The 25,478-nt window shown below is 37.5% G+C and overlaps 1 protein-coding gene across 3 annotated transcripts in view; it reads right to left on the reverse strand.

Annotated features, from left to right (window-relative positions):
- The window catches only part of ldlrad4b (low density lipoprotein receptor class A domain containing 4b), a 647,819-nt gene that overhangs the window by 405,111 nt on the left and 217,230 nt on the right, over positions 1–25,478 (reverse strand). For 2 of the 3 annotated variants that reach the window (XM_030159284.1, XM_030159285.1), the window contains one exon: positions 9,374–9,428. The exons of the other annotated variant lie outside the window; for it this stretch is intronic. The gene's annotated coding sequence lies outside the window, so the exon portion shown is untranslated. The remainder of the gene's footprint in view (positions 1–9,373; positions 9,429–25,478) is intronic. 3 annotated transcript variants of the gene reach the window in all.

Here is a 25,478-nt window from a genome sequence, read left to right on the forward strand (position 1 = left end):
TTGTAAATCTATGAGAATTGGTGATAGATTGCATATCATCACCTTCCTAATATAATTGCTTAAATAATCAAAGACTCAATTTCTCATTAAGTTGTTTTGGTTTCCTGAAAATTTTGAGAAAAAAAATAAATAAATAAGACTTCGGCAATTATTTTAGGAAGGTGACATTATGGGATGTGAACCTGTGCCCTATGGAATCTAACTTCCGAAAAAAATCAAAACAGGAGTCAATGAAGAAAGGGGAATATTTTCTGTTTGATTCCATATACACATGCGATGTTTGTCTACTTAAAAGATAATTTTATGAGCCAAGAAATTTGCCGTTTGTTGTAAAGATATTCATCTAGTTTTGTGTGAAATGTCTCGGTGGACTGCTTCACTTATCTCTCCTTAAAGCCACCGTTATCTCGTATTTCACCTCGTTTTTTAAAAGTAAGGTGAAAAAGGATTAAAGTGGTGAAAATCCATCCAGTCCGGTGATGTTGAAGCTGCAGAAACAGTTTCAGCAAATCAGAGTAGAATAAGGAAAATGACAGTTAAGATGACAACTTTCACGTGTGTAGTTTTTATATTTATTTATTATTTTCACAGTCTGATACTTCACAGTTTTAAAACAAACTTCAACTTTCTTAACTTGAACTTGACCTCACTATACTTTGATTCTGCTGCTTTATTGCTTTTTTTTTTTTTTTTTTTACTTTGTTTGATTAGTTTCCATCCTCTGACTTCCAAACTTTATCTTAATTATAATGTATGACTGTCTTGCGTTTATTTGGCCTTTGCCTTTTCACTTTCTCTTGTTAAAAAAAACTCAATTTCTTGTTTTTCTTTGTCTGTCAAATCATTTTATAAACTACTGTTTGATGATTATTATTTGAGGAAAATTATTCTTACTAAAAATATGGATGTTGTGACTTTACTACCAGATTCTCTGTAAAGTGATGTCGAAAGGTCATTGTCATTTCATTTAACCCTTTCATGCATACTGGTCACTACAGTGGACAGCTATTCTACAGCTGTTCTTTTCTATATTCATGGATTTTGTTGTTCTTTCGTTGTTTTTTTTTTTGTTTTTGTTTTTTTTACACATATCTTTATTAAAGTTTAAAGACACTACATGTCTTTTCTGACATGAATTGGTAACATTATATAGATCTCTCCTGAGGATAAACCCCCAGAATCACAAGCCTTCCCCACAGTTTCACATAATTTATCAGTAATACATGTTTCTGTGCGTCAAAAATTAAACGTGTGGTGTCCAGCTGAGCGGATATTTTTGCAACTTCATGAAAAATAGGTTCATAAGAATTTTTTGTCATTAGTACTTTTTTGTAATGTATTTAATTTTTTTTAATTTATTTTTTAATTTATTATTTTTCAGAAGAAAATTTCGATCACATTGTTTTTTTCATGCCTAAAGAGGAATAAAAACATTCACGAAAAAAATTTGATTAAGGTTCTCATAATTCATGCATGAAAGGGTTAATGTGTTTAATGTGTTGTATATAATGTGTTTTACTTATCTGCTGGATGACTACACAGGACTGTACTGTTTTATGTGAGTTTTGTTGTTTTATGTAGGGATTTAAGATGGAAATTAGCCTCGGCTATAATCTTGTGTATTGGCCCCTTTGAAAAAAAAAAAAAACACGTTAAAATTCAAAATATCACTGTTACGGGAGCTGCCATGACGCTTTTGTGGTGGATTTTTGCACAGTCATTTTTTCTTACAGACTTAACCAGATCTGGACAGTGATTAAATCTCATCCACGAGCTGATCACAAAGATGACAACATGATCACACATCAGCCTAAAATGACAGAATTTTAGTTTGTTTTTGTGGAGCTCATCACATTCGCATTTGGCTTGAGCATCTAGTTCCAACCGGCTCTATATGTGAAGTGTCATGAGATAACTTTTGCTATGATTTGGTGCTATATAAATAAAATTTGATATGTTTTGATTTGATTCATCTTTTCATTTTATGCCACCGTTGTATATGTTGGACAATAAGTAAAAAAAAAATTTAAAAAACTTGTGCAAATCGTCAAATTAACCCTTTCATGCATGAATTATGAGAACCATAATCAAGATTTTTTTTCCTGAGTGTTTTTATTCCTCTTTAGGCTTGAAAAAAAGTGATTGAACTTTTTTATGAACTTATTTTTCATGGAGTTACAAAAATGTCCACTCAGCTGGACATCATGTCTTTAATTTTAGAAGCAAAGAAACATGAATTTATTGATATACTGTGTGAGAACTATGAAATACAAAACATTTTAATACTGCTAATCTGATGTTTTCTCACATTTTAACATACTCTAACACTAGTTATTACTCACTTCATGGAGATGATATGCAAAAAAACCTCCCAAAACTTAAAAAAAAAAACCCTGTTAATTACAGTCTAATCACACTTACCATTTTTTTTTATTTCTTTCCACTCAACATGTTAGTGCAGATCACGTTTATCTAGAACCAGCAAAGTTACACTAATGGGATGAACTGCAGTGTATGGGATGATGCATAGGCATCCACTGTGTTGGCTGATAATGGAACTAAAACAAACAAAATCCATGAAAATACAAGAGAACAGCTGGAGAAGAACTGTCCACTGTAGTGACCACTATGCATGAAAGGTTAAACAGCTTCAACTCTGAACTTCAACTTTTCAGCCATTATGTGCTCACTGTGCTTGGAAAAAGATGGAAATCTGAACATCTATATTTCCATGGCAACAGCATCCAACTCCTTTCCATCTGATGAACATACCACAGAGTAAAAGCCACACCCCTGCTGGTAAATGGAACTTAAACTGAGATCATTTTCCCAAACAACTAATTATTTCAGTATTACAAGCTGCTCCAAACACCACTGCTTTTCATTATTGCATTTCTGGATGTAGTTAGATATAGATATAGATATAGATATAGATATAGATAGACTTTATTTCAACATAAATAGGCAAATAAATTCCATATTTACAAGGACACTCATATATATGGAAATAAATCAAACCAAAAATGAAAATAAATATCACACAAATTATAATAATTTCAATTGTGGCTCTTTAACAATACTTAATGTCCAAAAAAGGAGTAGGAAGAAGCTGAGTTTATATTGTCCTAACCCAGTTTTACATGACTTGGCTATCAGCTAAAACATACAATCACATAAAAAAGAACAGGTCAGTCATTAAATTACAAAAAAGAGAACAGATGATTACACACCACAATAACTGTTTGTAATAACTGTTGTTCATTGATACTATATCTCTGGAAAATAAGGTTTTTATATACCTTTTTAATTTTTGTGATATACATTTCCTTTGTATGATATTTGTGCTGTTTTAATTTCCACCGAATCCTTTAATTTGAATGTACGTGAGAGGAAGAATAGTCCATTGGTGTGTTCCAGATATCCTGTTTTGATTATTATCCGTATTGATCTCCTTTGAAGTGTGCATAATGGTTGTAGGTTGGTTTTGTAAATGTTAGCCCATACTTCTACAACAGTGTTTCTCAATGGGGCGTTTGGAACGAGACAGCAGAGACTGAAACAGGGGGCTTAGTCTGTTTAAGTATCAATATTTTGTTTTTTTATTTATATTTTATTGTTCCATTTTTGAGATTTTACAACACAAACATTTTGTTGTCATCCTGTATATTGTCCACTTGTTTCCATCGATCTTCACGTTACTTGTGTTGTCGTATGATATAAATAAGTCTCTCCATGTTGTGAATTTCTCCCACAATGTCTCTCCAATTATTTGGGGGGGGGCGGGTTCCTCTTTACAACCATTTTAGACGCTACCAAGAGGATTTTAATCAAATATTTATCCTTACTTGGTATGTCTTTCCTGTTAAATGACCCAAATATACCACAGAACATATCCCTGGTAGTTCGTATCCCAATATTTTCCAAATTCCGTTTGCTGATAATTCCAATATTGGGATTATTTGTGCACTGCCAAAAAAACATGCGCATGACCCACATCCTGCTCTATAAGTATCAATATTAAGCAGCATGTTATGTCATGGCGAATCCCCACCCACTTACATATATAACCTCCCATCAGACCCACTCCCCCCCTCCACCAGACAGCTTGTTACGGAGCGCTATAATCGACCCGCCACAAAAGTAGCTGCAAAGCTGTAGCTGTGAGATTTGTGAACCGTTAAAACGTTACGTCACATCATCGCACTGACCTATTAGTGATTACATGTGGGTGCAGTGAGTCAAACTGAGCCTCAAACTGCTGTTCATCGACGAGTGACTCAGCTTTAAGTTACTTTTGATAAAGCGCCCGTCGATTACTGAAGAGGCCAACGTTTAATTTCGCTCAAACTTGTGATAATGTACAGATGATGCCTCTGGAGGTCACATAAGGACACTCCGCCACACGTGGATGGATGTGGAGATTATACGAGACGCCAGATGATTAATAAAAGATCCACTTTAGTGTGCTTCATTAGTCCCATCCATACTGTACTCCAGTTTGACGAGGCTGGCTGGCGGCCAGGCTGCAGTTAACAGAGGCTTTTTAAGGTCAGGCCCAGCAGCCACTGTCTCACACCTCTGCAAAGACCTACTGTTTGTCTTGAGGACAGACACCAAGGACAATGTTTTTATAGTACTGTACGCAGAATAATAGGTTAATTGGTTAATCTAAATTGCCCATAGGTGTGAATGTGAGAGTGATTGTTTGTCTCTGTATGTTCAGCCCTGCGATGAACTGGCGACTTGTCCAGGGTGTACCCTGCCTTCGCCCCTATGTAGCTGGGATAGGCTCCAAGCGACCCCCGTGACCCTAGTGAGGATAAAGCGGGTTCAGAAAATGAATGAATGAATGTACGCAGACGGGCAAATCATCTAGCCATTACAGAAAATCACAGACTTCATTTTGTCTAATTAACGGGAAGGATATCCTGCTGATCCAGCGTTTTAATTCTGCTGGATTAAAACTTTTAGCCGTGCTGTGTAGAGAACAACATAAAGTGTACGAAACCTGGAAAAGTAAAAGTAGTTCGAATGCACTTCTAGATATTTAAGTCAGGTTGAAGATGGATGGATGGATGGATGGATGGATGGGCAGGCGGGATGGATGGGCGGGCGGGCGGGATGGATGGATGGATGGGCGGGCAGGATGGATGGATGGGCGGGCGGGATGGATGGATGGATGGGGCGGGTGGGCGGGATGGATGGATGGGTGGGCGGGATGGATGGATGGGCGGGCGGGATGGATGGATGGATGGGTCGGGCGGGATGCTGATGGATGGATGATGGATGATGGATGGAGGGATTGGATGGATGGATAGATAGATAGATAGATAGATAGATAGATAGATAGATAGTAGATAGATAGATAGATAGATAGATAGATAGATAGATAGATAGATAGATAGTATAGATAGATAGATAGATAGATAGATAGATAGACTTTATCCCAAACTGTATTCTGTGCTTCTGTGTGAAGAGACAGAGCAGTAGTCACATATAAATGAAAGAACCTGATCAGTGATTGGTAATACAGCGCCAATCAAGTATTACACCCCTCCTACCTAACTGAAAACTAATGAAGGAAAAATTAAAGATGGAATCAGAACATTAATAGAGGGTTCTAAGTCACAGGTGTCAAACATGAGGCCCGGGGGCCAAATCCGGCCCGCCAAAGGGTCCAATCCGGCCCACGGGATGAATTTGTGAAATGCAAAAAATTACACTGAAGATATTAACCATCAGTGGTGTCAAAATCATTTTAATTCAGGTTCCACATACAGACACATACAGTCTAATTAGATTTCTAGTGGGTCAGAACCAGTAAAATATTAATAATAACCTATAAATAATGACAACTCCAATTTTCTTTGTGTTTTTTTGGGTGTAAAAAAGTCAAATTACATGGAAATGTTTACATTACCAAACTATACTTTTACAAAATTGTGAATAACCTGAAGAAATATGAACAAATGGAAATGACTTAAGAAAAGTAAATGCAATTTGATCAATATTCTGCCTGTTACTAAATGTTTTGCGCAATTGTGATGTACATGTGTAAATGATAAACTGATAAACCGAGGCAGAATATTGTTAAAATTGCACTTGTTTTTCTCAAGACAATTCAAGTTGTTCATGTTATTCAGATTTTTAAGGAAACTTGTAGATGTAAACCTGATCATAATAGAATTTTACTTTTTTCACTGTTCTTATTTTACTGTTCTGGCTGGAATGTGGAACTGAACTTAAATGAGTTGACACCCCTGTTCTAAGTAATATGGATTAGACCAGAATAAGTCCTGGCAAAAACAGTCATATTCAGGTCTAGTAATCATCACAGATGTCAATCCTACATTATTAATTTATTTTTGGTTAAAAAACAGATGAAGAGTAAACACATAGTCTTGTGTCCTCTCAGAATACTTGCATTATAATACACTGAAGGGTAATGATGCATGTTTGCCCAGTGATGCTAAAAAACAAATCAAACACTGCAGCTTTAAAAGAATAAAAACTAAATGAGTGTTTATTCCCATGGCAAGTTTTTCACCTTTACTGCCTACATTTAAAGACAAATATCTGTCTTTCTACTTCTTACGTTTCAAACAAGACTTGTTATTTTATTTTTAATGCCTTTGAGGGGGATTATTTTTTATTTGGCATCATTTTACGCCTTTCACTGTACATGGATGGAATAGAAAACATGTAACAGGTCAGGTAGAGTTTCAGTAGCTTTGAACAAAATAAGGCTAAAAGTAAACTCACTTTAATTATTATATTAGGGAAATTATCATTGAGACATTCTAACACTAATGCTCTTTGTGATAAAATAATAATAATACCTACCAGCTCCCTTTGGATGAGTGACCTCATGCTCCATCTAAGTCTCAAAAAGGTTAAATACACACTCAGGGGGTCCAAAACCCTCTTCTACTCTACCGGAAACCCAGTATGTCCTTTATTAACACACTACAAACTAGGGATGGGAATCAATAAGAATTTAATGTTTCCGATTCCTTTTCGATTCTCTTATCGATTCTCATTGGGTGAGGGAATAAAAGAGGTACAACAGGTGTGTTGCATTAACTGTCTTCTATATTTCCATCTCTGCACAGAAAATATACCATATACACTATGTATATGGTATGGGGGGGGGGGGGGGGGGGGGCAGTGAAAGTGAAACTTATGACGCTTCACTAATTCCTCTATTGCCGCATGTGGAACCAGTTCGACTCTGCCTGTCTCCGTTGTTGGTGCACCTCATTTCCTTCCCCTACCTTTGGAAACTGTATTTGAGGGGGTCTAACCATTTGTTGCCCACACCGGAACAGAACTGGACCTGGTGTTCACTCTGCCGCTACATTCACAAGTGCGCTAAGTAACAAAATCAATACGTGACATTCCTGTAAATGAGGCACAGATGCTGGACAAATGTTTGAGGATACTGGAGGGATTCACCCTTTTGAAGAAATGGAAGCTTTGACAGTGGTTCCAGTGGACCTGGTGTGGTCTGTTTGGACCTGGTGTGGTCTGTTTGGACCTGGTGTGGTCTGTTTGGACCTGGTTCATCTGTTTGGACCTGGTGTGGTCTGTTGGAACTGGTGTGGTCTGTTTGGACCTGGTGTGGTCTGTTTGGACTGGTGTTGTCTATTGGACCTGGTGGGTCTGTTTGACCCTGTGTCATCTGTTTTGGACCTGGTGTGGGTCTGTTTGGAAATGGCCTGTGGTCTGTTTGGACCTGTGTGGTCGTTTGGACTGGTGTCATCTGTTTGGACCTGGTGTGGTCTGTTTGGACCTGTTGTGGTCTGTTTGGACCTGGTGTGGTCTGTTTGGACATGGTGTGGTCTTTTGGACCTAGGTGCTGGTTGTTGGACCTGGTGTTGTCTATTTGGACCTGGTGTGGTCTGTTTGGACCTGGTGTCATCTGTTTGGACCTGGTGTGGTCTGTTTGGACATGGTGTGGTCTGTTTGGACCTGGTGTGGTCTGTTTGGACCTGGTGTCATCTGTTTGGACCTGGTGTGGTCTGTTTGGACCTGGTGTGGTCTGTTTGGACCTGGTGTCATCTGTTTGGACCTGGTGTTGTCTATTTGGACCTGGTGTGGTCTGTTTGGACCTGGTGTGGTCTGTTTGGACCTGGTGTCATCTGTTTGGACCTGGTGTGGTCTGTTTGGACCTGGTGTCATCTGTTTGGACCTGGTGTCATCTGTTTGGACCTGGTGTGGTCTGTTTGGACCTGGTGTGGTCTGTTTGGACCTGGTGTGGTCTGTTTGGACCTGGTGTCGTCTTTTTAGACCGTTTCTGCCTCAGCACCATGTTAGCTACATTCTGACCAAAACAATGCAGTGTAACGAAGGCGGAATCGTTAAGCAGAATTGTTAAGCAGGCAGGCAAACAATTCCAAGGAATTGAACTACTGGGATCCGGTTCTCAAAAAGAACCAGTTCTCTATTTCCATCCCTACTAAAAACCTTCCCTGATAACTCATGAACTCATGAGCTTCTAACTAGATCATGGAGGACACATGTCGTTACACAGCCCAACACAACCTTATCTGCTGTCAGATCTGTCTCGTCGTTCACCTTCACTCTCTTTTTCTTTTTGTTTAATTATTTGTGCCTGATGAACTTTTTTGATTGATTGATTTAGTGATTTATTCCGAACATGCAATGAAATTTAACATAAATGTGAACAAGTAAACACAAATAATACAAATATCAACAATCATAACAATCTTAGACAGAAGAACGGCACAATAGTTCCATTTACATGCCCGAAAAGGGGTGGGAAGGTGCGATGAGTGTCATACCTACTAACATTATTGGTTTTATTTGTTTATTTATTTATTTAATCTCAGATTGGGATGCGCTACCTGGGACTTTGTAGTAGGGTGGGGGGTGGGATGGGGTAGGAATTGCATATATGCTATGTGGAAAATCTAAAAGTATTGTTTTTTTCTTGTATGTATGACTGTCACTTTTTTTTTTAAACTTGATTCCAATTAAAAGAAAATGAAGGAAAAAAAATAATAAAGTGATATAAGGTTTTAGGAGTTAAATCACCTTTATTGTTTTATTATTAATTATGTATTCCTGAGCTTTAGCCCCATTGTCTGCACTTTCAGATGCCTATAAAACACACTCCTGGGCAGTACATCAACCGTGCCATGTGAAGTTATTTGGCAGTTATTTTTTTTTTCTAAGTGATTTTAGAAGCATACACCTCTAACACAGGTGTTTTATAGCTGTTCCAAAGTAATGCACTGTTATTTAACTGTTAGTGGCCACAGCAGCAGCGCTGGAGCTTCGGGGTTTAATGGTTTAGCTAAAAGCACTTTGGTTTGTGTACACAGCAGTTTTGGCCCACATTTCCACTCACCCTTTCTACGCCAACACCTGCTCCACTGCAGTCCGCCTTTCACTTTGGTCCAGATCTTAATATAAAACACACAGAAGGCGGGACAAAGAAGAGAGAGAAAGACATAAGGACCTTCTGGACAAAAAGTTCCTGGTTTTTCACAGTAGAATAACTGGAGATAATACATTTAGAGCAGATTTACACCAATTTGTCCAAGAAATTATAAGAGATTCTGTTATTCTATGTTATCTGTCACATATATGTCTGAATTAGAACATGGGTTTAATGACTGAAAGGATAAATGCAGCACTTTTCAAAGCAGATCAACAAAAAAATCTTCAAATTTTGTGTTTTTTTAACAGAAATGTGATGATCAGTGTCAATACTGGCTTTTCCATTGGACATTTGTGTAAAACTAAACGTCAAAAAAAACAGAAGTGCAAAATGTCAGTTTTCCAATAAATCATTAATGCAATGATTTGTTTATTTATTATCGCGAGATGACACAAGGAGTCATTCCATAAACGTGGCGACAAATGTAAATATCATGTTGATTTACAGATATATTCATTATTATTATATATTACCCCTCTATCCCATACTAAATTAAAAAATAATTTGGTTTCCTGGTGTGTCCACACATACTGCGGCATGTTTTCTTTAAAACTCTTCTTCATTGCTTGTTGTAATGTCCGTCAACATCTGTTGTTTTTTTTTAATTCACATGAATCTAGTTACAGAAAAAGGTCTTTCCATTTCAGTTTTGTGTGAAATACCAATTGCGCTACGTTTGAAACTTTTAATCGAAAAACGAGAGTTTTGGTGAAACTGTTGTTTTTCCATTAAATACATTTTTATGTGCAAGTTATATTTGCGCAATTTGAGGATGGAAAAGCGACTAGTGACTCCAAGATATGAATTATTTTTAGGGTTGGACATCAGTATCGGCCACTATTTCCTGATATCAGCCAATATGTGTATCTGCATGTATGACGTCTTCACCAATGGCAGTGTCAGATAATATTTGATGTGTTATATGAAGGATTTTTTGATAAATTCATCGTAACTGTATAGGTTTTAATCTGTATTTAATCAAAAATAATGGGATAACAGGCTTAGAAATGCTAAAATATTAAGAATTTTCATGCAAGGGGGATAAATAGCAGCAAAAACAAAACAATGAAACAGAAAGTAATAATGGTAGACACCAAAATATCATTGTAAATGTCAGTATCAGCCATCAATTTTGTCATTTTTAACTCTTTAATTGTAGTAGTACCATTAAATATCCCACAGAGACAACAGAATTCTTTGGTTTTGGCCTTGTGTTCCTGTGTTTCTGATTTAAGAAAAACAATTTGTAAGTACAGTGTTAAAAATATGTGATATATTTAATTGATTAAATATGATCATGATCACAAGAGAAATTACACTTCTTCTCTACTTCCTTTTTTTCTTCCTGTACTACCTCAGACAGGACATAATGTACATAAAATAACTGCTCGTACCTGACTTAAAATAAAGTTGTTTTACTGCAGTATTTCATTGGTTTGAAATCGATAAAAATAAATGTTAATCCTGACGACTCTCTGATCTGTTATACAGTCTGTGTACTTGCAAAATCGCTGGTGCGTATCATCTGTTACCTTTAGTCAATAAAGCAGAAATGCCTGGAAAAAAAAAAAAAATAGAAAAAAAAAAACAACTTTGAAGAATTATCTAATACATCATTCACTGCAGGAGAGGAAAAAAAACACAGTGTGAAATGATGCACAAAATGACTGGCAAAGCAAAAGCAAACAAAGGTAGGCTGAAGGCGTCATTCGTCACATCTTTCATCTGATCGGGCTCTGTGTCACGCAGACCGCCAGCCGAATGTGACAAATCTGACAGGACTAATCTGGCTATGCATCAGCCGAGGACAGACAGACAGACAGACAGGACGGATGAGGGTTGGCGATACTGACAGACGGACCACAGAGAGAGGAAGACCATGTCAGGAAGGATGAAGAGGCTTTAAATCAAACAGGTCGATGCTGTAAACCAGGGGTCTCAAACATGCGGCCCGGGGGCCAAATGCGTCCCGCCAAAGGTTCCGATCCGGCCCCTGGGATGAATTTACAAAGTGCAAAAATTCCACGGTCAAGGCTGTGGAACTCATTTTAGTTCAGGTTCCACATACAGACCAATATGATCTACAGTCAAATAAGAACAGCAGAAGAACCGACAAAAAAATAATAACTCCATATTTACCTCCGCCAAGGAGGTTATGTTTTTGCCAGGGTTTGTTTGTTTGTTTGTCTGTTTGTTTGTTTGTTTGTTTGTTTGTTTGTCTGTCCGTTAGTGTGCAACATAACTCAAAAAGTTACGGACAGATTTGGATGAAATTTTCAGGGTTTGTTGGAAATGGGATAAGGAAGAAATGATTAAATTTTGGTGGTGATCGGGGGTGGGGGCACCCACGGGGGGGGGGCACTGATCAGCCTTGGCGGAGGTCTGCGCTCTCCGAGTGCTTCTAGTTGTAAATAGTATTATTGTAATTTGGTCCTTTTTCTGGTAGGGGAGGTTGGCCTTTTTTTGTTCCACCTTTTCTCCTGTTTTTGGTTAGGGAGTTTAGGTTAGTTTTCTGTATTTTATTTTGTGCATTTATTTTGGAGTAGGTAATTACCTCCGCCAAGGAGGTTATGTTTTTGCCAACGTTTGTTTGTTTGTCTGTCTGTTTGTTTGTTTGTCTGTCTGTTTGTTTGTTTGTCTGTCCGTTAGTGTGCAACATAACTCAAAAAGTTATGGACAGATTTGGATGAGATTTTCAGGGTTTGTTGGAAATGGGATAAGGAAGAAATGATTAAATTTTGGTGGTGATCGGGGGTGGGGGGGGCCCACGGGAGGGGCCAGACCAGAAAATTTCATCAAAATCTGTCCATAACTTTTTGAGTTATGTTGCACACTAACGGACAGACAAACAAACAAACAGACAGACAAACAAACCAACCCTGGCAAAAACATAACCTCCTTGGCGTGGGGGGGCCCACGGGGGGGGCCATTGATCAGCCTTTGCGGAGGTCTGCGCTCTCCGAGTGCTTTTCTAGTTTCTTCTCTGTTTGATGTGAAGAAAATAATATGACACTATGCCTATAGTTAAATAATGACAACTTCAAATTTTTGTCTTTGTTTTAGTGCAAAAAATAACATTAAATTATGAAAATATTTACATTTACAAACTATCCTGTGACAATAAAATGGGAATAACCTGAACAAATATGAACAACCTGAAATGTCTAAAGAAAATTGATTGATTGATTGATTGATGTATTTATTTCGAACATGAATGTCAAACAGAAGAAAATAAATAAACAAAATCTAATGAAATTTAAATCATTAAAGTCACATATTAGATCAGAAGAGGGAACATGCTCTAAAAACATATAATCAGTCGCCTTAATCGTGTTGGTTTGTTCATGTAAAAGTTAAAGGTTCAATGTGTAATATTTAGTGACATCTAGTGGTGAGATTGCAAATGACACTTTTTTGCCTCAACATTCAGTTCAATTTAATTCTTTATTGTCTTTGTATAAAACAAAACAGGATAGTGAATCAAACATGTTTCAAGGTGGAATAACAACGCAAATTCAAAAACAAAAATAAAGTGAAATCATAAAGTCCAAATATAAACAAATATAGACCAGATTTTCTGTCTGTACTATACGTTAATTTCATCAGTATTTCTGTACATCCTCTCAAATCTTACAAATATGGATAAAAAAGAACCAAAATCCAATGAGAATTATGTGGTTTAGAGAAACTAATGACATACCAATATAAAAACTGAAAGGGTTCTATCTGCACTCTTCTCTTTTACTTTATTTTAATTGATTATGATTTATGTTTTATTGATTGATTGATTAATGTATTTATTTCGAACATGAATGTCAAACAGAAGAAAATAAATAAACAAAACACTTAAACATAAGACATATAATACATATTCGAAAAGGAGTGAGAAGACGTACAACTTATAAACTCCCACCCCTTCTCCTTATATAATTAATAATAATGACCTTCCTCGTCTAATCATATCTACACACTATGCCATAATATGACTGATACTTACTAGTAAATAATTAGGTTTCTGGCTTTATATTATTATGAACAAATATAATATGATTTACATAAACACATAATTCAATAACACATATATGTAAATACATATTCATACACAGATCTATACACACATATAAACCTACATATACACACACACATACACATACATTTACACACACTTACCACATACGTGTACATCTTTATCACACCCAGTGATCCCCAATCCCTCCCTCATCCCTGTACCTCTGAAAAATTATGTCTTTGTACCTCCTTTGAAATTCAGCCCAATTTGAACTATTTTCTGCCTGTTACTAGTATTTAGTGTCTTTGTAGATCCGATCCATAATGCAAATGTAGAAATGATAAGTTGAGGGATAATATTGTTAAAATTGCACCTTTCTTAAGAAATTTCAGTTTTTTCAGGTTATTCACATCTTTTTTGTTTGGATAGTTTATAAAAGTAAGTATTTTCATAATTTAATGTTGTTTTTTTTAACTAAAAGAAAAATTTGTAGTTGTCATTATTTATAGGTTATTATGCTATTATTGTACTGGTCCGGCCCACTGGAGATCAAATGGGGCTGAATGTGGCTCCTGAAAGAACATGAGTTTGTGACCCCTGCTGTAAACTATAGTCCTGTGCAAAAGTCCAACATTCTGTTTGTTGGTTTATTAAAGTTCTAACATCCACACGTATGTAGTTGTCTGGTTCTGTATTAAGATCCAGTATGGATATATGTGAAGTATGTACAGCAGGAAAAACAAGTTTCTGGAAATAAAACAGCTTCTATAAACCACAGTGGTAGTATTTAGTGGGACCTCCCTTTGCACTTAACTTGTCTTTAAGCCTTTTGTTCAGAAAATATAAGATTTATGGCATTTATTTTCTAACATGAGCCACAAATTGAGAAATAATAATCAACGTGAAGAAAAAATGAACAAGAAAAAAATCCACAAAATGATTAAAATAACCAAAAATGAGCAAAAGTGAACAAATTAATCACATTACTAACCCTTTCATGCACAAATTATGAGAACCTTAATCAAAATTTTTTCCTGAGTGTTTTTATTCCTCTTTAGGCATGAAAAAAACAATGTGATTGAAAATTTTCTTCTGAAAAATAAATTAAAAAAAATAAATAAAATAAAAATAATTTTTAAAAAATTTAAAAATATACATATATACATATATACATAAAACAAATAATGAAAAAAAAAAAATCTTATGAATCTATTTTTCATGAAGTTGCAAAAATGTCCACTCATCTGGACACCACATGTTTAATTTTTGACACACAGAAACATGTATTTACTGATAAATTGTGAGAAAATTATGGGGAGGGCTTGTGATTCTGGGGGTTTATGGTCAGTAGAGATCTACATAATGTTACCGAGTCATGTCAGAAAAGATATGTAGTGTCTGAAAACTTTAATAAAGATATGTGTAAAAAATAAATAAATTTAAAAAAATCCATGAATATACAGGAGAACAGCTGTAGAATAGCTCTCCACTGTAGTGAGCAGTGTGCATGAAAGGGTTAATACAATAATCAACAAAATTAGTAACCAGAAAAGCACACGGAGAGCGCAGACCTCCGCCAAGCGCAATAATTCCCCACATAATCGGTGATACAAATCCTACATTTATTTTTTAAAATAAAATCCGCCTTCTGGATCAGATCCGGATCAGCCTTTGAAATGTGACAGAGGACCCCATTGTCAATTCCTGAGTTAAATTTCATGAGTTTTGGTCAATAATTAAGCGAGATATTGGGAAATGAAAATTTTGGCCCCATTTACCACAATGTTAACGAAAATTTCAAAGTGATCCAGAATCCAGGATTTCTTCCGGATCACCCCCAAAAGTTAATCATTTCTTCCTTATCCCATTTCCAACAAACCCTGAAAATTTCATCAAAATCTGTCCATAACTTTTTGAGTTATGTTGCACACTAACGGACAGACAAACAGACAAACAAACCCTGGCAAAAACATAACCTCCTTGGCGGAGGTAAAAAATAATCGACAAAACTGAACAAAATTATCAACAAATGGAACAAAAATGTCAACAAATTGAACAACAAAAAACAGACGAAATGAACAAAATAACCAAGAAAATGAGCAAAATAATGAGAAAATTGAACTAAAATGAATAAAATAATCAGGTTTTGTTGCACTGAGATGTTTCTAATTGTTTGTGCTGCTTCTTGTCATGGGGTCAGAGGTCACACCAAATACTGACTTTAACCTTTACAGCCCACTTAGTTCCATTTTTGGGTGTTTTTTAAAGGCCGTGCACATATTTCCTGTATTTTCTTGTTGTTCGTTGCATGTTCATTTTAACCCTGCAAACACAACAAACCTAGAGGATGACTAAGACTTTTGTACCGGACTGCAGCTTTAGTAAATAAACAATATTATTGAATAAATCACGTTATCCTCAGTTCATGTCACCATAGAAAAAAATCTAGATGTAACTTTTTGCTCAGCTCCATAAACCTAATCTAATAATCCATGCACACAGACAGAACAGCCATCTGGTGAAATTAGCCTCCACTTCCATAAAGAGCGCGATCAAACGCCTTTTCTCAAGGGTTCTCTGAGGATCTGCTTAAAATGTCTCCTGATGTGCTGTTTAGTAGCCGGGCTGATTGGCTCGCTGACCAGAGTGTCACAACCAGACAAAGGGAAACACACTGGAAGGATTAGAGGAAAAAGTCAGATCAACAGACCACACACTGTCTGCAGGTTGAAACAATGGGCTTGTGTTGATGATGTCATCAAACCCAGCTGAACAATAGATGCAAAGTTAACAACGAGTTGCAGACAACCGGGTGATACTGGGAAGTGTTTCCACAGGACGGGCTGATATTTCAGGTATTTGTACTTTACCTGCCAAATTTACTTCGACTCAACGTCTCAGAGCCAGATATTGTTTTTTTGTTTTTTGTTTTTTTTTTACTCTATTACACTTGTCTGACAGCTTTAGATACTTTGACATTACAGACTTATCCCATTGTCAGGGTGTGATTTGTGAGAAGGGGGGTGGGGGGGAGGATCAACACCCCCCTCCCCCCTCTGGTTTTTACATCCCTACTTCTGCTCAGCGAATTTCATCCTCGGGGGGCACAACCAACCAATTGAAATAACAGGCAGGTTGTGACTGAGTTTTCTTCCACCTATATCAGGGGTGTCAAATTCATTTTAGTTCAGTTCCACTTTCAGCCAGACCAGTAAAATAAGAACAGTGAAAAAAGTTAAATTCTATTCTTATCAGGTTTACATCTACAAAGTTTCCTTAAAGATCTGAATAACAATGAACAACTTGAATTGTCTTAAGAAAAACAAGTGCAATTTTAACAATATTCTGCCTCGGTTTATCAGTTTATCATTTACACATGTGCATTACGATCGCACAAAACATTTAGTAACAGGCAGAATATTGGTCAAATTGCATTTACTTTTCTTAAGACATTTCCATTTGTTCATATTTGTTCAGGTTAGGGCTGCACGATTAATCGATTTTAAATCAAAATCGGATTTTTGAATTAGGACGATTTTTAAAAAAGGGAAATCGTGAATTCGATTTCATCTTTCTCATGCCTCCTGCGAGCTACCGTACATTTTTTAAAATTATTTATTTAGTTCTCTTACTTGCTAAATTTTTCATTTACAAATGTAAGGTCTGTAACACAAAATCAAATATTATTTATTTTTTGAAAGATGTTGAACTTTATTTAAAGCTGTTAGATACATATGGAAACAAAAAGGCTCTAAAAACCATCAGTATTTGCTCTGATTTGGACATTGTATTGTAGTGTATTCCCCCCGGCAAACTTGTTATGTTATTTTCTTGTTGTATACATTGTTTGTATACTCTACTTCATTCAATAAAAATTTAATGAAGAAAAAAAAAAAAAAAACTTCTGTGGGTTCATCACGTGATGCCATCACAGATTTGAGGTTAGAGCAGTGCCTTGCATTGTGGGCTGCTCACGAAAACGACATGTTGACTTCTGTTGTCTTTTGTAGTTTGACCCAAAAATTGAAATCAAAATCGAAAATCGAGTTTTTAGAGGGAAAAATCAGGATTGTATTTTTTGCCAAAATTGTGCAGCCCTCGTTCAGGTTATTCACATTTTTTGTAAAAGTATAGTTTGGTAATGTAAACATTTTCATGTAATTTTACTTTTTTACACCAAAAAAACAAAGAGAACATTTGGGGTTGTCATTATTTACAGGTTATTATGATAATATTTTACTGGTCTGACCCACTTCAAATCTAACTGGACTGTATGTGTCTGTATGTGGAACCTGAATTAAAATGATTTTGACACCACTGATTGTTAATTTCTTCAGTGTAATTTTTGCATTTCACAAATTCATCCAATGGGCCAGATTGGACCCTTGGGCGGGCTGGATTTGGCCCCCAGGCCACATGTTTGACACTTGTGACCTATATCCTACATCACTGGCACTAACGTTCACCTGAACTGAACTGTCAGCAGTCTCAGAATTCGCGAACATCCCCATGCACTGGGGCGCTGTAAAGAGGGGGTAAACGTGACAAATTCATGGGGCCCAGCATTTGGGGGGGGGGGGGGGGGTCATAGAGTAGTGGAGGGGGTCCAGTGGACACAGGTTAGTATAAGAGAGGAATGTATAAGAGAGGAATAGAACCAGGGAGTTGGACGTTTAAAGTTTGTAAAGTTTCACTTTTGTTTCACGCCAGTGTTAGTTATGTTAGTTACGGACCACACCCCCACGTATATAACTGCTGCCCCCCCCCCCACTCCAAAAAACCCCCCCAACATTCTGCCCTCTGTTTTTTTGACAAATCGCATCCTGCCCGTCCCTACCCTATGAACACCTAGTATCTGAAAAATGGGATGAGAACCATGGAGAAACAACTTTTACAGTCAAAGAAAAGAAGAGATAACAAGTGGTGCCAGGCACAACAAACCCCGCCCCATATTTCACCCACTACAAGTACACGGGAAGATTTTAAAGATTCATAAAAAATGTTACAAGATCCATTCAGTGTCACTGGGAATCTATAAACCAAATTTGGTATGAATTCAACCAATAGTTTTGCTGCTACAGACATGTGAAATTTTGCCCATTATAAGTAAATTGGCGGGGGGGTTAAAAAAAACTCATAAAAAATTGAAACTTTGACCTACTTGTCCCAAAATGTAATCAGATCTATTCTGGGTCACTGGCAATCTATACACCAAATTTGGTATGAATTCACCCAAATAGTTTTGCTGCTAGAAACAAACAAACAAACAAACAAACAAACAAACCAAACCAAAAACAATACAATAAAAATAGAAGCCTTTGTTTTCACCACTGGACACAGCTTGATATGACATGAAAAGAATGGAGTCTGATACTGAAATGCCAGCGTTTCTTCTACATGGGGGAGTTTGATTATGATGCTTATGAAGGTATAAAGTTATTATGGGATGTTATTATCTTTACTAAGTTGCTGTTTGTTGATCCACGGTTCAGACCTTGTTTTTTGGATTCCAAACAGATGCGTATGAATGTTTGGTGGTGGTCGGAGGGGCCATAGGTGCGAATTGGCAGCCATGCTTCTGTCAGTCTGCCCCAGGGCAACTGTGGATACAAATGTAGTTTACCACCACCAGAGGGAGAATGTGAGAGTGAATGAATAATGGGTCAATAATGTAAAGCGCTTTGGGTGTCTAGAAAAGCGCTATATTAAATCCAATCCATTATTATTATTATTATTATTATTATTATTATTATTATTATTATTATTATTATTATCAGTTCAGCTACTGACAACACAAACTGTACGGAAAACAGGTGATCTGTGGTTTTACTGTGGCTGTTTTCTGTCTATAAACAGAGCTAAGCTAACAGAGCTATGATGTAAACTATCAGCTGATGTAGCACATGAAGATTATAAGACACAGTGTTATTACGAGTGACTATTAAAATAAGCTTCTATAAGTTTTAATTTGAAGAGGAAAACTTGTAAACAATTAGCTTTATACTTTATTCAGTGAGTGATACAGTCTGTGCATACATAGTATTGATTCATTGGTGGTTTTGGTACCAGACCGCCCCCTGCTGGTGAGAGTCTGTAATACCAGTACTACAAAGAACCACTTTAACCCTTTCATGCATGAATTATGAGTACCTTAATCAAGATTTTTTTTTCCCTGAGTGTTTTTATTCCTCTTGAGGCATGGAAAAAAAACAAACAATGTGATTGAATTTTTTTTAATCAACTTGTTTTTCATGGAGTTACAAAAATGTCCACTCAGCTACACCATGAATTTTATTCTTGAAGCAAAGAAACATGTATTTTAAACCCAATATCATAAAGTGATATGAAAGCAGTGAAATGAAACCATGTTTAATGCAGCTAATCTGATGTTTTCTCACATTTTAACATATTCTAATACTAGTTATTACTCACTTCATGGAGATAATATGCAAAAAATAAATATTAACAACTGATTTCCACTCAAGAACCAATCAAGAACAGCAAAGTTACAATAATGGTATGAATTGCAGTTTATGAGATGATGCATAAGTGTCCACTGTGTTGGTTGATATGGAACTAAAACAACAAAACCCATGAATATACAAGAGTCAAGCTGTAGAGTAATTGTCCACTGTAGTGACCACTATGCATGAAAGGGTTAAAGTAAAAGATCTGAACATTTCTTCCACAACTGCATCAATTTTCCTGCAGAAGAGAACGGCAGACTGTTAAACTGTGGATCAACAACACTTTGAGTTTGAAGAGTTACTCACATTGAACCAAATGTATCAGAACTACTGCTCATTTCATCATTGAACGAGGCATATGCGAGTCCACTTATGACCAAACAGGTCGTAAAAAGAGCTTAAGGATGAAAAAGAGCTTTAAGGATGTAGATGTGTCTTGTCTCTGAGCTCATCTCCTTCTGACTGAGCGACATTCTACTTAATGAAGTCCAGACTGAAGGATGAGAGACCCTATAAAAGTAAGAAAGGGCATCTTCAGTGCAACCAAGGCCTCCAGCATCACCGAAAAGATCCAGCGTGTGATGTTCGCTACAGATTTTTTTTTTACTTTATATCTGGGCATTAAAGATTCAGCATTTAGTGTCTCCAGAGGGTGAGATAACTGGAGGAAATATTACCCATTTTTTCACGTCTTACATCTTTTACTGTTTTTTTTTTTCTGTTTTGACATGTATGCAAACTGATAAATGGCTTCACTTTGTGAATATTTCTCACACTGTCTTCACTTCAGCCTCTGACTTCTAATTGCAAGGCTCAAAGCTGTAGAATAAAAGCATGCTTTACAAAGACGTGCAAGAAACATAAGTGGTTCACGAGGTCTCATATTTTATACATTGCGTCTGCTTCTTTGACCTCCGGTTTCTACTTCAAATTCTGTACATTATCTGAAAAAAATGAAGCTTGTTTTGACCGAATTCAACGATAGAAGAAAAGAAAAAAAGGGCCAAAGACAGAGCAATTCTCCTCTGAAGAAGATCTGATAGACATAAAACAAAAACACTAAGTTCAATTTTTTATATAATTATTTAGATTCGGTCAAAAGCTGCATATAAACAGACAACGACAACCACACAAAACTCCTCATACAGGCGCACACATGAATCTACCCTCACATTCCTTTCAAAGACTATGTAAACATGAAAATATGCACGTATATATAAATACAGACGCACACATCACAAAAAGATCAGACAAAGCAGCCCAGCATGTGAAAAAGCAGCAGCTAGAGGCAGCGCACACATTACAGGCTGCAACACAAATCTATCTGTGACTGGGGAAAATACACACACATACTCACACACACAAAAAAGAAAGTAAAAAGTAAAAAGAAAATCAGACAGCACAGCGGCAGCAAACAGAGCGACCCGCCTCCCCAGAGAGAGGTCTGACTGACTGTCTGGAAGGAAATGAATTCCTCAGACTAAACACACACACACAAAAGACGACGCTGAGACATGTTCGCGCTTACACACTTATTAACACACACACCATTCGCACAAAGCACTTACACCCGCATATGTATGGATGCAAATACCCACAATTCACTCATGCATACTCACCTGCGCTGTGAGCGGCCACACGCAGACACACAAACACACAAATGTAATCAGGTGTTTGAATGATTATGCATTGACTACACATGGCTCCATCCCAGAAAAAAAACAAAAAAAAAACAACTTCATTTCAGAATAAAATATGGACGGTCTCGAGCTGAAGCTGAGGCAAACACAATCAACAGTAAACATTCATTTCTTTTTGCCAGTAAATCATATTATTACTGCTTTAAAGCGAGCATGAGCGGAACAGTGAACACAAGGCTTTTTCATATGTGTACCGTGCATTTCCAAAACCTTAAAAGTGTTGAGATTTTATGATAATTAACCTCAGATTAACCCTTAAAGGCTCAAACCCAACACACTTCACTGTAAAATAACTACTGAACCGCTGATAATATCAAAAGTGGAGTTTATCTGTGTTTTGTCTCATTTGAATCTTCAGAAGCTCCAGTTAACCCTTTCATGCATAGTGGTCACTACAGTAGACAGCTATTCTCCAGCTGTTCTCTTGTATATTCGTGGGTTTTGTTGTTTTAGCTTCATACACTATATTGCCAAAAGTATTCACTCACCTGCCTTGACTCACATATGAATTTCAGGTCCATCCCATTCCTAGTCTATGGGTTCAGTCTGACGTGGCTCCACCCTTTGCAGCTATAACAGCTTCAACTCTTCTGGGAAGGCTGTCCACAAGGTTTAGGAGTGTGTTCATGGGAATTTTGGACCGTTCTTCCAGAAGCACATTTGTGAGGTCCCACACTGATGTTAGACAGAAGGCCTGGCTCTCAGTCTGCGCTCTAATTCATCCAAAGGTGTTCTATGGGGTTGAGGTCAGGACTGTGTGCAGGCCAGTCCAGTTCATCCACACCAGACTCTGTCCTCCATGTCCAAATGGACCTTGCTTTGTGCACTGGTGCACAGTCATGTTGGAAGAGGAAGGGGCCAGTTCCAAACTGTTCCCACAAAGTTGGGAGCGTGGAATTGTCCAAAATGTCTTGGTCTGCTGAAGCATTCCCAGTTCCTTTCACTGGAACTAAGGAGCCAAGCCCAGCTCCTGAAAAACAACCCCACACCATAATCCCCCCTCCACCAAACTTTACACTTGGCACAATGCGCTCCCACAAGTATCGTTCTCCTGGCGACCGCCAAACCCAGACCTGTCCATCAGATTGCCAGATGGAGAAGCACGATTGGTCACTCCAGAGAAGGCTCCGGCGCTTTGCATTGCACTTGGTGATGTATGGCTTGGATACAGCTGCTCGGCCATGGAAACCCATTCCATGAAGCTCTGTGTGCACTGTTCTGGAGCTAATCTGAAGGCCACATGAAGTTTGGAGGTCTGTACCATTGACTCTGCAGAAAGTTGGCGACCTCTTCGCACTCTGCGCCTCAGCATCCACTGACCCCGCTCCGTCAGTTTACGTGGCCTACCACGTCGTGGCTGAGTTACTGTCGTTCCCAAACACTTCCACTTTCTTATAATCCAGCTGACAGTTGACTGTGGAATATTTAGGAGCGAGGAAATTTCACCACTAGATTTGTTGCACAGGTGGCATCCTATCACAGTTCCACGCTGGAATTCACTGAGCTCCTGAGAGCGACCCATTCTGTCACAAATGTTTGTAAAAGCAGTCTGCATGCCTAGGGGCTGGATTTTCTACACCTGTGGCCATGGAAGTGACTGGAACACCTGATTGTGATTATTTGGATGGGTGAGCCAATACTTTTGGCAATATAGTGTATCATCCAACACAGCACCATCCCATACACTGCAATTCATACCATTACTGTAACTTTGCTGTTCTTGATAAACCTGATCTGCAGTAACATGTTTTAGTGTAAATAAATTGCTAATTGTTATTAGACTGTAATTTAAAAGTTTTCTCAAGTAAAAAAAATTTTTTTTTTTTTGCATGTTATCTCCATAAAGTGAGTAATAACTAGTATTAGAGTATGTTAAAATGTTAGAAAATATCACATTAGCTGCATAAAAAATGTTTTTTATTTCATAGTTTTTCACTTTCTGATGATGGGTTTTAAATACACCATTTTTTTTTTTTTTTGCTTCAACAATTAAACACATGGTGTCAAGCTGAGTTGACATTTTTGTAACTCCATGAAAAATAGGTTCATAAATAAAATTCAATCGCATTGTTTTCCTCATGCTTAAAGAGGAATAAAAACACTCAGGAAAACAATATCTCGACTAAGGTTCTCATAATTCATGCATGAAAGGGTTAAAATGCATAGAGTTTGTGAAAACAGACTTGCATTAGTGTTTGCATGTGTTAAATTGATCATATTTAACTCATTTGGGCACATTTCCATGGGTCAGTTAATGGATGGAAATAAATACCTTGAAAACAATCATCATAATATTATAATGACGGGTTTCTACTTGATTTTGAAGATGAAAAATGATTTGGAAATTCTGAGGCTTGGTCAGAATTCACAGTAAAAACATCTCATTTCTATTGCTGTGTTTCCACTACATGGTACCGGCTTGACTCGACTACAGCTGCACAATATATCATTTAAGCATCGTCATCGTAATGTACGTGTGCACAATAGTCACATTGCAGGTCCTGCAATGGAGGCAAATTAACTCGACGTGTTCTCATCTAATTTCAGCCTGGGTACCTGACACACACTGGGTGCAGCGATCCACCAATCACAATAGTTCTTAATCAGTTTGATGATGCAGACCACGCCCCTGCACATGGAGTGAGTCGCTGGTAACAACATGGAAAAATGAGCAACAAACAAGAGAAAATCACCGAAAACTACAACTTGATGCCAAAAAGAAAAGCAGCATCAGTTATCTGGAATTATTTCAGCTACAAGGATGAAACTGAAACACGTGTTCTGTGTCGACAGTGTCTTGCACCTGCCGCCACAACGAGAGGAAACACAGCTAATTTGTTTGACCATTTACGTCAGCGCCACAAAGTTATTAGTAGTTTTTCATATCGCAATATATATCACAGGGTTAAAAAAATTGCACTGTCAGTTTTTTCCAATATCGTGCAGCCATAGACTCAACTCAACTCAGCCTTTTTGCGTTTCCATTACGTAAAAGAACCTGGAATCTGGTACCCGGTACTAGCTTTTTGGTATCTGCTCGGCCGAGGTTCCAAAATGGGTGCAGAGATACGAAAACGTGACGTGTAAACACTGCAGAGCACTGACTGGTCAGAGAGTTGCCTCTGCGTCATTGTGTCATCAATGTGCGACTTATGTGCCATTTAAAAAAAAAACACGTTCAGAAGTTTACGGTAAATATAGCAGTAGGTTAATCCATGATGACAGAACGCAAAACTACACCGTGGTCAGTCGAGGAGGTTCAGACATTTCTGTTCTTGGTGGCCGATGAAAAAATTCTGCGTGAGCTTGATGGGGCAACATGCAACGAGTGAGTTCATTAGCAACTCTCTGAGCAGACGACACGGAAGTAACGCACCGCATCGCTATGACGACCAGGTACTGTAAAGTCGGTAGTATCCTGTAACGGAAATGGTCTCCAGGAATAGGACCTGGTACCAGAGTCGAGTCGGTTCCATGTAGTGGAAAAGCGGCAATAGGTACCTGGGAACATAGGTACTGGTGAATATAAGTACTGGTGAACATGGGTACTGGTGAATATAGGTACTGGTGAATATAGGTACTGGTGAACATAGGTACTGGTGAATATAGGTACTGGCGAACATAGATACTGGTGAACATAGGTGCTGGTGAACATAGGTACTGGTGAACATAGGTACTGGTGAATATGTGTACTGGTGAATATGGGTACTGGTGAACATGGGTTCTGGTGAATATGGGTACTGGTGAATATGAGTATTGGTGAACATAGGTACTGGTGAATATGGGTACTGGTGAATATGAGTATTGGTGAACATAGGTACTGGTGAATATGAGTA

Source organism: Sphaeramia orbicularis, chromosome 16 (assembly GCF_902148855.1).
Source record: "Sphaeramia orbicularis chromosome 16, fSphaOr1.1, whole genome shotgun sequence".
Lineage (NCBI taxonomy): Eukaryota > Metazoa > Chordata > Actinopteri > Kurtiformes > Apogonidae > Sphaeramia > Sphaeramia orbicularis.